Source organism: Eriocheir sinensis, chromosome 23, assembly GCF_024679095.1.
Source record: "Eriocheir sinensis breed Jianghai 21 chromosome 23, ASM2467909v1, whole genome shotgun sequence".
NCBI lineage: Eukaryota > Metazoa > Arthropoda > Malacostraca > Decapoda > Varunidae > Eriocheir > Eriocheir sinensis.
Genome location: NC_066531.1, coordinates 7,985,480 through 7,999,100, shown reverse-complemented (window position 1 = coordinate 7,999,100; position 13,621 = coordinate 7,985,480).

Below are 13,621 nucleotides of genomic sequence, written 5' to 3'. Positions count from 1 at the left end.
CTCTCTCTCTCTCTCTCTCTCTCTGTGTGTGTGTGTGAGAGAGAGAGAGAGAGAGAGAGAGAGAGAGAGAGAGAGAGAGAGAGAGAGAGAGAGAGAGAGAGAGAGAGAGACACTATATCAGTCTCTGATAAATCAAAAAAACACACACACACACACACACACACACACACACACACTGCCAGGCTTCACGGTCTGACAGGGCGGCAGTTCGAGCCCGCTCAGGCCGGATTCTTTCCGTTGACTAGGAGTGGTTACTATCCCCCCTTGAGCAAAGGGGATGGGGTGTGTGGTGTGTGAGGTCCTGGCAGTACCCATAGATCGACGATAAAGAGCACTTGCTCATGTCGGGAGGGTACCTGCTGCTGGCGATTACGAGTCCAACACGTGATCAGGTCGTAGTGAATTACACACACACACACACACACACACACACACACACACACACACACACACACACACACACACACACACACACACACACACTTTACACGTGGCAATTCCTGGCCGGCAATACAGCCGCGACGATCTAGCGGCTAGACCGGCTGGGTGCTCTTGTTGGTGGTAGCGAGTGTTCTAAGTGCTAATCGGTTCACAGATAGAGAAACTCAATATCCGTTAGGGTTACTTTTTTGGACAAAAATACAACAAGTCATTGAGACAAACACAACACAAAAAAAAGGTGTTTGTGTGGGTATGCGTTTGTGTGAATGTTGTTTGTGTAGGTTAACATTTAAGTGTTGGTGTATGTGTATAACAATGTGTAACGGTGGACAACAAAAGGACATAGACGGACAGTCAAAGGTAAACGAGTACAAGAAAGATAAACATTGAAGACACGACGCGGACAGAGACAAGGACTGACGATGAACATGAAAACACAGAATTTTAAAGTCTTTCTCTGCAGTGCACCATTTTCTTATGTCACTGAGGGGAAGGAACACGCGATTCGAGCGGTGACTGCTACAGATATTCCCCCCCCAGTGACTTCATAGAAGGAACGATATCTTCCTGGTGCGGACTGGTGCAGATGGTGGTGTTTCGGCGACGGAGAGATGGAGCGCCTGGTCTGGGCCCTGTCTACGGAGACCGCGTCCTGAGAACCATGTTTGTCTATCGCGACAGTCTTTCTGGTCCGTCTCAGGACGCGGTAGGGTCCTTGGTAGGGCTGCTGCAGAGGCCGCCGAACGGCATCCACGCGCACGAAGACGTGGGTGCAGTTGTCGAGGTCCTGGTTGACGAAGGTCTTCTTCGGGGAAGAGCGAGGCTGCACCGGCTGGAGGCTTCTCATGGCACCTTTGAGGCGGGCGGCGAAGTCCTGGACGCCGCAGGGGGCGGTGTCAGGTGTGGGCGCCAGAAGTTCGCCTGGGAGCCGGAGGTTGGTGCCGTACACTAGTTCAGCCGAGGAGTGGTGCAGGTCTTCCTTCAGGGAGGACCTGATGCCGAGGAGGACCAAGGGAAGAGCCAGGGACCAGTTGTCGCGTTGGGTGGAGGCCATGAGGGAGGATTTCAGCTGCCGATGGAAGCGCTCGACCATGCCGTTAGCCTGCGGGTAATAACTTGACGTTCTGTAGCGGCGGATGCCAAGGAGGGTCATGACTTTGTTCCACACGTTAGCCTCGAACTGGCCGCCGCGGTCTGAGGTGAGGCTGAGGGGGACGCCGAACCTAGAGACCCAAGTAGCAATGAAGGCGTGGGCGACGGCGTCCGTAGTGATGTCAGCGATGGGGGCGGCCTCAGGCCAGCGTGTGAAACGATCCACGCAGGTGAGGATGTAGCGGTGGCCTGCGGAGGGCGGCAGGGGACCAACAAGGTCGATGTGGACATGGTCGAACCTCTCCGTGACGGGCGTGAAGGTGCCGGGTGGAGAGTTTGTGTGTCGCATCACCTTGGAGGCTTGGCAGTCAGTGCAGGTTTTGGTCCATAGTCTGACGTCTTTGTTAATTCCCTCCCAAATGAAGCGGGACGTCATCAAGCGCTGCGAGGCTCGAATGCCAGGATGAGAGAGGTCGTGAAGCTGACGGAAGGCCTGGTAGCGGTGTCGCTGTGGCAGGTAGGGACGGATGGTGGCCGTAGAGACGTCAGCGTAGAGAGTGACCTTGGTGCCTGGGAGTGTGATTTTCTTCACTTTAAGCGCCGGGTTGTTCAGAAGCTTCTCCAGCTCTGCGTCGCCGGACTGATCGGCGCTATGGCGACGTAATCAAGTGAAGAGGACGTCACAGCGGTAATGTTGCGGGAGAGGGCGTCAGCTGGAGCGTTGTCTGCACCTTTGATGTACCGGATGTCAGTGGTGAACTGCGAGATGTAGTCCATGTGGCGGAGTTGACGTGGTGTATAAGAGTCTTTGTTCCTCAGGAAAGTTGTAGTGACGGGCTTGTGGTCGGTGAACACGTGGAAACGCCGGCCTTCAATGAAGTAGCGGAAACGTTTGACAACCTTGAAGATGGCGAGAAGTTCCCGGTCGTAAGCGCTGTACTTGGCTTCAGACTTGGAGAGCTTACGGGAGAAGAAGGCGATCGGCTTCCAGGCGTTGTCGACGAACTGTTGAAGGACAGCACCAGTCCCAATGTCGGAGGCGTCTGTTGCAATCGAGATCTCCGCATCATGGGCAGCGAAGGACAACATGACTGTGTCGCTGAGAGCCTTCTTAGCAGCGAGAAAGGCGACGTCAGCGTCCGGAGTCCAGGCGAGAGTGACAGACTGGCCACGCTTGCAGGGCTTCACCATGGCGTGGAGGGGCTGGAGCATGAGAGAGCAGTGTGGGACGAAGCGGTTGTAGAAGTTAACCATACCCAGGAATTCCTTGAGTTGGCGCTGGGTGGACGGCTTCGGGAACTGCTGGATGGCTTCAGTCCTTGAGTTGAGTGGAGCGATGCCCTCTGGAGTAACAGTGTGGCCAAGGAAGGTGAGGGAAGTAACACCGAACTCATACTTGTCCACGTTGATCTGTACTCCGTAGTCTTGCAAGCGGGTGAGGACTTGGTGAAGGTGCTGTTTGTGAGAGGCTTCATCCGGGCTAGCGATGAGTAGATCGTCTATATAGGCGAAGCAGAAGGGTAAGCCGCGGAGAACTTCGTCGATGAAGCGTTGAAAGGTCTGGGCCGCATTCATGAGTCCAAACGGCATCCTGACGTATTCAAAGAGACCGAAGAGCGTGATGACGGCAGTCTTCGGTATGTCGTCAGGATGGACTGGAATCTGGTGAAAGGCCTTGACGAGGTCCACACGTGAAAAGATGGTGGAACCAGCAAGTTGAGACGAGAATTCCTGGATGTTTGGCACCGGGTATCTGTCCATCTTAGTGCGCGAGTTAAGGGCTCGGTAGTCTCCACAGGGACGTATGTCGCCGTTCTTCTTGGGGACGACGTGGAGGGCTGATGACCAGTTGCTGCTACTGGGCCGTACAATACCTTGACGCAACAGAGACTCGAACTCGGCCTTGGCTTGACGGTAGCGTTCAGGAGCTAAGCGACGGGCCTTGGCGTGTACTGGAGGTCCTGTAGTCTCTATGTGATGCGTAACGTGGTTCTTGACGGGCAGGCTGGCTGAATAGGGCTGTGTCAGCGTGGGAAAGGACTTGAGCAGGGCGGCGAACTGGTGGTCCTTGTGAACGACGGCAAGTTGCGAGCTGTCACCTGGTGCTGGTTGAGCATTGGAGAAGATGGAAGTGAGCGGGTCAACCAACCTCCGTCCTTTGACATCGACTAAGAGGTTGAAGTGCCTTAGGAAGTCAGCTCCGAGGATTGCCTGCGAGACGTTCCCGACGTAGAAGGTCCATTCGAAGCAACGTCGTAGGTAAAGGTCCACTTGCATGGTGTGTCGCGAGTAGACAGGTATTTTGGTACCGTTGGCGGCGTGCAGGTGCAAGAGTGGAGGTAGAGTTCGCTGACTGGCGGTTGCTGGGATAATACTGACATCAGCGCCGGTGTCAATCAGGAACTTTGTGTTGGAACGGCAATCATGAAGGTGGAGCAGCGCTGAGGGTTGATGACGAGCGCTATGCTGCACTAGTGCTCGTCCTTGGAGTTTGACGCCTTGTAAGTGCACGGGGTGGTACACCTCGTAGCTTTCTCGCCGAAGTTGCTGTGGTTCCAGCAGAGTCCTGGGCTTTTCGAACGGGAGCGGCGCCGACGTCGGTGAGGAGTGGGGGAGCGAGAGCGGCGGCGATCGAGCCGCTCCTCAAGAGAGGTGACTTTCGTCGCGAGCAGGGAGACTTGCTTTACGAGTTCGTCAAATTGAGTGGTCCTTTCGGAGACGACGGAAGACACTGAGGAAGTTAGCGGTCCAGGTAGAGTTGCCATGAATTCGTCTGCTAACTTGGCAATGGCGTCGGGCTTCAGGTCGTCCTTAACGCTGAAGAGGCTGCGCTGGACAGCAGGGGGCAGACGTTGGTAAAACAGCTGTTTGAACAATTCTGGGTCGAAAGACTGGTACTTTTCGCCGAGCAGCTGCTTCATGCGGCGTAGGAGGTCCGTCGGTTTCTCATTACCCAACTCTTCTTTGGAGAGGAGTTCACGGAGGCGGGCGACAGAAGACTGAAGGCGTTGGAGTAGGGCAGTCTTCAGGTCTTCATAGGCATGATCAGAGTTGTAGGCTGAGGCGATGACGTCAGAGACTTGTGGAAGGACGTCGGCGGGCAGGAGGCTAACAGCGTGAGTGTACTGAGTAAGGCTGTTAGTAATTTTGGCGGTCTTGAATCCGCACTCCAAAATCGAGAACCATATGGACGGGTCCTGTGAGCAGAAGGGCGGCGCTTTGAAGGACACCGCCGCCGCAGCGGAAGAGTTGTCGTCGTCAGACATGGTGAAGTTGAACGGTTTTGGCAAGGGCGCTGGCGTACAACGGGCCAGGAGCCACGGCAGTCCGTGAGAGTAGAACGAACTGCGTGTAGTATAGGCACTGGCGCGTGCTAGGGACCTCAGTGGCCCGGGGAGTGAACCAGTGTCCAAGAAAGCACTGTAAAACAACACTGTACACTTAGTGGGAACACTGTGACACTAACTGTTGCTGGGGACTTGCTGCACTGAACTGTTGCTGGACACACTGCACTGTACACATAGATCCACAAGTGTAGGATAATCCAAGAGGGCGGTGGTAGATCCAGGAGGCGTGTACACTGAGTGTGTGGCACTGTGTGTCTCAGTAATATGTCGCACTGTGTTTGAGTGTTCACTGAGTCTGTGTAATGTGTCACACCATGTGCGTGTTTCAGTCGCCGGACCAGCAGAAAAGCAGGGAGGAGGAGGGGTGGGGGTGGGTGGGTGAGCGCCGGGAGAAGCACCATGGGGCACAAAAGATGCCTGAAGGGCGCTGAAGATGCCTGGAGGAGGCGCACAGAGGGAGCCTAGAAGAGGCGCACAGAGGGTGCCTGGAAGAGGCGCACATAGGGTGCCTGGGGGAGGCACAGAGGGTGCCTGTGGGAGACGCAGAAGGCGTCTGGGGGAGGCACAGAGGGTGCCTGGGGAAGGCACAGAGGGTGCCTGGGGAAGGCACAGAGGGTGCCTGGGGAAGGCGCAGAAGGCGCCTGGGGGAGGGCGGGGGAAAACCCTGAAGGTGGCAACTACGCCTATGGCGTAATGTTTCTCCCGACCTGAGTGCTCAGCCCCACAAACCCCGAATGGAGGTGAGGATTTTTGCCCCAGGAGAGGGCGGACGAATGGACAAGTTACCCTGCCCAGGTCCTCCACTCTAGGAGAGAGTGCCCTTGGTACGGCACCGGCTATAAGCCACCTTGAACCATAGCAACACTGCAGGGTCACCAATTGTTGGTGGTAGCGAGTGTTCTAAGTGCTAATCGGTTCACGGATAGAGAAACTCAATATCCGTCAGGGTTACTTTATTGGACAAAAATACAACAAATCATTGAGACAAACACAACACAAAAAAAAGGTGTTTGTGTGGGTATGCGTTTGTGTGAATGTTGTTTGTGTAGGTTAACATTTAAGTGTTGGTGTATGTGTATAACAATGTGTAACGGTGGACAACAAAAGGACATAGACGGACAGTCAAAGGTAAACGAGTACGAGAAAGATAAACATTGAAGACACGACGCGGACAGAGACAAGGACTGACGATGAACATGAAAACACAGAATTTTAAAGTCTTTCTGTGCAGTGCACCATTTTCTTATGTCACTGAGGGGAAGGAACACGCGATTCGAGCGGTGACTGCTACACTCTCGGGAGAAAGTACCTTCACACGTGGGGGGAGCCGCCGGGAGCATCAAGACGTAAATTGCTAGTAAATGCAAGGGCATGAATTCATCCCAGACACCCCAAAAGGCTACTACCATATCTTAAAACCACAATGAGTTTGGTCCATCAGCCTAATATTGTAGAAATACTCTAAGTAAACGAGTTTTAACATAAGGAGTATTAACTGATTGATTGATTGTTTATTGTTGCATTTAACAACAGAGAAGGGAAGAACATGCCATCCCAACCCCCAGGCATTACATAGTGTGATTATATAATACACGAAAATAACCGTTCCTTATACCTCCTTCGATATCTCGCAAAGAGATAAACATTTCCCGCAATGTTGCTGCCACTCTCTCAAAAGTTGTTTTGCGCAGGCTCTGCTTCATGTAGAGCTTATCTTGTGGGTCCCACAAGTGTCGATGCTGTTTCACTTCCTCTAGCAATGCCACCTCGGCCTCCCGGCTCCAAATCTTGTTATCTGCATCTGTCATTTCTTGTTTTATTGGCGCCGACATGTTATTTACCCAGCCGCCAGTCGGCAATACAAGATGGACACGCTCAGCTGCAGAGAACTTGCCGCAAGAAGAGCTCCCAGACCCAGACCAAAAATGCTGCCGCGCCTGTTTTGCCAGCCGCGAATTGCCATGTGTAAAGCCGCCTTTAGAGGTGAGGTTCGTGATTTAAATGAGAAGAGATCGCAAGAAGAGAAGAGGGAGCTTTTTTGGAGAGTAATGGATATGAAAGTGAGAAAGTAGTTCATAGGGTCGAGAGGAAGAAGGGAATAAAACTAACAGAAAAGGAGGAAGGGTGGAAAGTGACATATACGAATATTAATGGAATAGTTTCATCGTGGATAGAGTTAACGACTATTTGAGAGACAAAGAACCTGATATTGTGGGGCTGACGGAAACTAAGTTGTGACCCAATTGAGGTGATGGGGATTGGAGAAGGTGCAAACAACATATGGAGGAGAGACAAAGATAAAACAGGGAGGAGGTGTGATGTTGATGGTTAAAAAAAGCATTAGGGTGGAGGAGGTAATTGAGGGTGAAGGCTTGACAGAGGTGTTGAAAGTGAAAATTGTGGGTGCTGAAGGAAGAAGGAGGCATTATGTAGTAGGGTATGTGCCCCCATGAACAAGCGTATGGGGGTTGCGGGAATATAAACAAATGATACAAGACACGGTGAGTTGCAAGGATGAAATGTTGAGGGAGTGTGCGAGGATACTTATAATGGGTGATTTCAACTGCATGGAGGTGGAATGGGAGGATTGGCAGACGCAGGGAGCAGACGAGTCGTGGGGAGGAAGACTCCTGCAACTGGCAGTGGAACATGTGCTGACTCAGTGGATCAAGGAACATACCAGATTCGGGAAAGAAGGCGAGGCATCAAGACTAGACCTGGCATATATTGAGTAAGGAGCCGGAAATAATAGAAAATCTTAACGTAGATTGTCCAATAGCGAAGAGTGACTATGAGATTGTGGAATTTGAAGTATCTGAAAGAACGATTGACCGAAAAGAGGATCACAAAATTGGGAGAAGCAACTAGTGTGACTTTGTTAGCATGAGAACCTTTTTTGAAAATGCAATTTGGAGTGGGCTGTACAAAGCCAAGAGTACACAGGATAAGTGGGAGGAGGAAACCGAAAATAAATATGTCCCCAAGGTAACCAAAAAGGATGTTGGTAAAAAGGAGTGCTTTAACAAGAGATGCGAGATAGCTAGAAAGAGAAAAGATGAAGCTTGGATGGGATGGAGGAGACGAAGAAGAATCAACTCGTGGAACGATTTCCAACAAGCAAAGAATGAATATACACAGATTAGAAAAGAAGAAAAAAGGAAATATGAAAAAGATATAATCGACAAGTGAAAAGACCAACCCAAACTATTTGATAGACATGTGAACGGAAAATTAAAGAATAGAGAAAAAATCGATAAACTGAAAATGGTTGAAACCACATATGAGGACCCAGCAAAGGTAGCAGAGGTGATGAATAACAGCTTCCATAGAATTTTCACAAAATAAGAATTTGTACAACCCCCGGGCCAGGAAAAAGGAAGGGTTATGCAAGAGATTCAGTTACGAGTGCAGGTCAAAGAAAGTTTGAACAAACTGGATGTAAGAAAGGGGACGGGGCCGGATGGAGTATCATGGAGGATCTTGAAATAATGTAGTGATCAACTTGCAGAGAAACTGCACTCCATAATGAGTGCCCCTCCGAGTGAAGGAAAGGTACCACAAGATTGGAAGAGAGCAAATATAGCTCGGTACCGATTTTTAAGGGAGGCAAGAGAGAGGACCCATTAAATTACAGACCGGTATCACTCACTAGTGTGGTTGCGAAGATATGTGAGAGACTGGTTAAAAACAGGCGGTCGGATTTCTTAGAAAGTGAGAAAATTATATCGGATTGCCAGTTTGGATTCAGGAAAGGGAGATCTTGCGTCACCAACTTGTTGTGTTACTACTTAAGGGTGACATATTTAATACAGGAGAGAGAAGGCTGGGCGGATGGAGTGTACCTGGATTTGAAAAAAAAAAATTTTTACATAGTACCACACGTGGGCAACCATGGACGTCGATCTTCTGTCCCTCGTGGCCCTGATAAACTGTCCACCCGTCATATTCCTCCGTGCCAGCTTTACCAATCCGTCCATGTATTTCACTCTCGGTCTTCCTCTTCCTCTGGTTCCCTCCACCATTCCTGTCATTATCAGATTCTCCAGCCCCTCTCTCCTCATTACGTGCCCAAAATATTTCAGTTGTCTCAATCTCACCGCCCCCATCAGCTCCCTCCTCTCTCCCACCATCTCCAATACTTCTTCGTTCGACCTTCTTGCCGCCCACGTGATCTTTATCCTCCTCCTCCACAGCCACATCTCCATCGCCTCCAGCCTATTCACCATCGTCTTTGATATAGTCCAACTTTCCACACCATATAACATTGTTGACCACACACGAGTTTTTATTAAGCTTTTCCGTATTTTTTATAGAAAACTTTATTTGTCAATAGGTTCCTCATATTGCAAAATGCGGTCTTTGCTATACCTATTCTCTTTTTAATTTCTGTATCACACCTTATATCCTCGGTCACAACACTTCCCAAATAATTAAAGTTGTCTACCCTCTCCATCGTTTGACCTCCACATCGCAGCTCCATTCCTGGTATCTGTGCATTCTTTGACATTACCAACCACTTCGTTCTCTATACCTTAATTGTCAAACCTTTGGATTCCCTTTCTTCTTTTACTCGGTTGAGCATTAATTGTATTTTTTTTCTTTATTGTTTGAGCATGCGTAGAAAGTCGCGTGCAACAGGGCATCGGGAGGGTGGGAGGCATGAAGTTAGCAAGTTCAGAAGAGCAGTCAGCATGAAAATATCGATAGAAGATAGAAAGAGAGGCAACATGGCGGCGGAAATTAAGAGGTAGAAGATTATCAGTAAGAGGAGGAGAGGTGTTGAGACGAAGAGTCTTAGACTCCGCTCTCTCCAAGAGAGCTGTGTGAGTGGAGCCCCCACACACGTGAGATACATGGTCCATACGAGGGCGGACAATGCCCCTGTATATGGATAGCAACTGTGCGGGGAAGAAGAACTGGTGGAGACGATACAGAACACCCAACCTCGAGGAAGATGATTTAGTGAGAGAAGAGATGTGAAGTTTCCAGTTAAGATTTTGAGTTAAGGATAGACCGAGGATGTTTAGTGTTGAAGATGGTGACAGATGAGTGTTATCGAAGAATATGGGATAGGTGGAGAAATTGGGTTTTTGAGGCATTGGAGGGCACAAGGTTCCTTTTACCCCAATTGGAAATGATAGTAAGGTCTGAGGTTAAGCGTTCTGCAGCCTCCAGTCTGGAGTCATGTAATTCCTGTTGAGAGGGTCTTCTGTTGAAAGAAGTTGAATAATGCAGAGTGGAGTCATCAGCGTATGAGTGGATAGGACAGTTTGATATGGAAAGAAGATCATTGATGAATAACAGGAAGAGAGTGGGTGATAGGACAGAACCCTGTGGAACACCACTGTTAATAGGTTTAAGAGAAAAACAGTGACCGTCTACCATAGCAGAGATAGAACGGCCGGAAAGGAAACTGGAGATAAAGGAACAGAGAGAAGGATATAATCCGAAAGAGGGCAGTTTATAAAGCAAAGACTTGTGCCAGACTCTATCGAAGGCTTTCGATATGTCTAGTGCAACTGAGAAAGTTTCACCTACACGGCTAAGAGAGGATAACCAAGAATCAGTTAAGAGAGCAAGAAGATCGCCAGTAGAACGGCCCTTGCGGAACCCATACTGGCGATCAGATAGAAGGTTAAAAGTGGAAAGGTTCTTTTGAATCTTCCGGTTAAGGATTGATTCAAAAGCTTTAGATAGAGAGGAAAGTAAAGCTATAGGGGGGTAGTTTGAGGATTTGGAACGGTCACACTTCTTAGGCACAGGCTGTACGAAGGCGTACTTCCATCAAGAAGGAAAGATAGATGTTGACAGGCAGAGGCGAAAGAGTTTGACCATACAGGGTGTCAGCACGGAAGCACAGTTTTTAAGGACAATAGGAGGCACTCCATCAGGTCCATAAGCCTTCTGAGAGTTGAGGCCAGAGAGGGCATATAAAACATCATTAGGAAAAATCTTAATAACAGGCATAAAGGAGTCGGAGGGAGGATGAGTAAGAGGAATATGCCCAGAATCGTCCAGAGTGGAGTTGTTACAGAAAGTTTGAGCGAAGAGTTCAGCCTTAGACATAGAAGAGACGGCAGTGCTGTCGTCTGGGTTAAGAAAAGGCGGGAAAGAGGAAGAAGTGAAATTGGAGGAGATATTTTTGGCTAAGTGCCAGAAGTCTCTGGAAGAATTAGAGAAAGCAAGGCGTTGACATTTGCTATGGATAGAGGAGTTTTTGGTAAGTCGAAGAATAGATTTAGCACGATTTCGGACGGAAATGTAAAGGTCATGGTTAGCGGGAGTTCGAAGGCGCTGGTACCTTTTGTAAGCTGCCTCTCTATCTTTGACAGCACGAGAGCAAGCGTGATTAAGCCAAGGCTTTTTAGCATGGGGAGTAGAGAAAGTACGTGGAATGTATGCCTCCATTCCTGAGACAATCACCTCTGTGATGCGCTGGGCACACACAGAGGGGTCTCTATCCTGGAAGCAGTAATCATTCCACGGGAAATCGGAAAAGTACATCCTCAGGTCGTCCCACCAAGCTGAAGCAAAATGCCGGAAGCATGGCCTCTTCGGTGGGTCCAGAGGGTGTACAGGAGCGATAGGACATAATACAGAAATAAGGTTGTGACCGGAGGAGCCCAACGGAGAGAACAGTTTGACAGAGTAAGCAGAAGGGTTAGAGGTAAGGAAGAGGTCTAGTATGTTGGGCCGGTCTCCAAGACGGTCGGGAATACGTGTAGGGTGCTGAACCAACTGCTCTAGGTCATTGAGGAGAGCAAAGTAACTGTTGTCATGCTGACTGCTCTTCTGAACATGCTAACCGCATGCCTCCCCCCCTCCCGTGGCCTCGCCACACACGACTTTCTACTCAAGCTCATCCCTTTACTGTCCAGATCCCTAACGCAAGAGTTATTCAGCATCTTCACTCTTTCATCCCTCACGCTGGTAAACTCTGGAACAATCTTCCTTCATCTGTATTCCCTCCTGCCTACGACTTGAACTCTTTCAAGAGAAGGATACCAGGATACCTCTCCTCCCGAAATTGACCCATTGTTCGGCCACTACTCTAACTCTTTATTGGAGCAGTGAGTAGCGGGCTTTTTTTCACATTTGTTACCTTTTTTATGCCCTCGAACTGACTCCTCTGCTGTAAAAAAAAAAAAAGAATTGTAGACCTTGTTCACTATCTCTGATACACTTTACTGCCATATCTTCAACTGCTTGCAACATTTATATCGTAACACTCTCGCTTCCTGCTGCCTTTCCTCTCTTCAGGTCTTTCATTGCCCATTTTACTTCAGTCTAAAATTTCTAGGCCTTCATTTCCTTCGGCCGTGTCATCCATCTCTGGTCTCTCATCACTAAACAGCTCTCTTATAATAATAATATTATATTCACTCCATCCTTGTCCCGCCTCCTCTGCATCCATCAAGACTGTCCCATCTTTCTTTTTCACAGCACCGCCTTTATTCCACTTCCGTGTCTGACTTCCTAACTAACAGGGAAATGAGGACGATAATCAGGGACAGGGTTTCCAACTGGTGCCCTGTGATGAGTGGAGTCCCGCAAGGTTCGGTGTTGGCAACAATAATGTTTCCTGTTTATATGAAATATGGTGGATGGAGTGTCCAGTTATGTGAGTTTGTTTGCAGATGATGCAAAACTATTGAGACGAGTGAATAATGTGAAGGACTGTGAGGCATTGCAACGGACCTGGATATAATATGGGAGTGGAGTGGTACATGGCAGATGGAATTCAACCTCGAGAAATGTCAAAAAATGGAGTTTGGTAGGAGTGGCAGAAGATGTGAATATGATTATAAGATGTGAAGTAAGATAATACGCAGAGGAGTGGAGGAAAAAAATTTGGAAGTGACTCTCAGAGAATATGTCACCGGACAAACACATCAACAGGATAACATGACAAACTCTGAATTTGCTGAGGAACATAAGGACGGCATTTGTGTAATTGGATGAGGAGATGATGAAGAAAATAATAATCCCAATGATAAGGCCAAAGAGTGCAAAGAGCGGCAACTAAGATGGTACCGAAACTTCGAGATCGGACTTATGAGGAGAGACTCAATAGCATGGGGCTCACAACCTTGGAGAGAAGAAGAGAAAGAGGAGATCTGATAGTGGTGTACAGGGTGGCGAGCGGAATGGAGCATTTGGACAGAGATGACCTGTGTGTGTGGAACGAGAGAGAAACAAGAGGACATGGAAATAAGTTGAGGGCGACCACGTGTAGGAGAGATGTGAAAAAGTTAACCTTCCCAAGCAAAAACATTGAGCTATGGAATAGACTGAAGGAGAAGGTGGTTTGTGCAAGAAACATTCATGTTTTCGAAAAATTAAAACCCCTTCCACCTGGAGGGGCTGTTGCGTCATAGCCGGACCAACGCGTCAACATATTCATGTATCATTCAATGCTTGTATATACGTAAAAATTGCATTTGAATATTTTTTTCTCCGTAAAGTTTCTCATGTCATCCTCTCCTCCGAGCGGCGAGACAGGGGAGGAATAGAGGCGCCAAAGCCAGTGCCAGTCGGAACAGACGGGGAGAGTGCGTCGTAGTTTTCTCTCCACTCCAGCCAAAAAAACGTCCTTACAAATGATGTACAAGCGCAAGGCAACCAGAAATAGTCATCAACATCAAGAGGGCTTATGGTGCGGCCAACTCAGAAAACAAGCAAGAGAGTAGCGTAGAAGCGAGGTATTTAGAGGTAGAAGCGAGCGGGTGTGCGGGACCAGA